We start from the raw sequence: 2,088 nt of genomic DNA on the forward strand, positions 1-2,088 counted from the left end.
TTATATATATATATATATATAACATGCTTAACAGCAACAGCAAAATACTATATATTCACTAAACATTAAGAATTAAATTTAGCCTAACTAGCTGACAAAAATATTTTGTATGTCACGAACTTTAAGTTAATGTACGGAAAAACAGATTTATACTTCAAGTTTATGTATTATAGTAGCATAGCATTTGTAAAAGTAAATGATAATTTTGTTTGTCTTCTAATTTCAACATTCACATGAAAGTTAAACGTTTGTATGAATCATACATAGAACATATAAACGACTTGTTTAGAAAGTTAGTTTTTATGCACATTTCATAACATGATTTCTGTATTAGATTAAATACTGTAGCTCTTCTGTGTAACATCATCTGAAAACAATGTTAGCTCTTGAAATTATCACGGGTCACATACATTGTAATACAGTGTACATATTTTGTCATTATTTTATAATTGTTGTGTTCACATCAGTTGATTTGAAAATCACGTTCTTGTACTCAATACGATTCGATTATTTGACATTATTGAACAAGTGTGTGATTCAGAAGGCAACAAAAACCACGGTTTTTTGACATATTCAATGTAGCCTGCATCATGTTCGACACATTCAGCGTATCCTGTATGATGTTTGACACATTCAGTGTATCCTGCGCGATGTTTGACACATCCATTGTATCCTGCAAGATGTTTGACACATTCAATGTATTCTGCAAGATGTTTGACATGTTGAGTGTATCCTACAAGATGTTTATGATATTCAGTGTATCCTGCACGATGTTTGACACATTCACTGTATCCTGCAAGATGTTTGACACATTCACTGCATCCTGCAAGATGTTTGACACATTCAGTGTATCCTGCAACATGCATGTTTTGCAAATTGCTGTCAGTGTCCAGCATGTTACTTAAAGAGAAAGACAGTTTTATAACTAAATAAACGTATTTTTTAACATTGTTTGGTACATGGGTTAATGAAAATGGTACTGATAAATGTTAAATCAGCCATCTCTCTTTTTATTTTGTACCCATCGCTAAAAAACAACAATTGTTCAGCCAAATGATCATGAAATCAGTTACGTAAGAGATTGACAATTTCATCTTCTAGTGCAGTGAAATACATCCGGTATGTTCTGTATGTTAAACATTGTTTCAAGTATATCAATAAGAAACTATGTAACTGTTGTTATTTTGGAACATGAATTTAACGTAATAAAGAAATGTAATGTTGGTTTACAGTATTTCCTTAACGGTCATGATGTAATCCCCCGTCTTGGCATCCGTGATTCTTTCTGTAAAGACAAAGTCAAAGCCACCAGACTTTTGTACGATGTAGAGGGCAGAGAATGCGTTAAATAAATATGTCGACTTTACATCATTCTAGCCTTTGACCAATAAGCGCCCGCAGAAAGGGACAAGAGGGGCAATCGCCCCCTTACATTTCACAAAAGAATTGCACGTATTATGATGTTAACTTAACATCGTACTTAAACTGAATATTTTTAGTAACTTTTATTAAAACTGTGAATATGTGTGTTTCTATTTAAGCATACATAACACATATTATTTTAGTCTGTTAACTTACACTGTAAACGCTGATCCCCTACATACAGCTTTTGTCTTCCCCCCTGAAAATATATCGGTGGGCGTCCATGACTGTGGGTACTTTAAATTGAACACCCAGTTATAATTACTACCAATGTTTCTTATTTTGTATTTGTCACATGTAAAGTTTTACCCCCCAAGGAAACTCTATCAAACACTTCTCACTTTAAGAAATCATGTAAAATTAATTTTTCCTCTGTGTAGAAGAAAGGTACCCCCCCATGTGAACACTCGCCCAAGGAAACTCTATCAAACACTTCTCAATTTAAGAAATCATGTAAAATTAATTTTTCCTCTGTGTAGAAGAAAGGTACCCCCCCATGTGAACACTCGCCCCAAGGAAACTCTATCAAACACTTCTCACTTTAAGAAATCATGTAAAATTAATTTTTTCCTCTGTGTAGAAGAAAGGTACCCCCCATGTGAACACTCGCCCCAAGGAAACTCTATCAAACACTTCTCACTTTAAGAAATCATGTAAAATTAATTT

The sequence above is a fragment of the Limulus polyphemus genome, unplaced genomic scaffold (genome assembly GCF_000517525.1).
Source record: "Limulus polyphemus unplaced genomic scaffold, Limulus_polyphemus-2.1.2 Scaffold68, whole genome shotgun sequence".
Taxonomy (NCBI): Eukaryota; Metazoa; Arthropoda; class Merostomata; order Xiphosura; family Limulidae; genus Limulus; species Limulus polyphemus.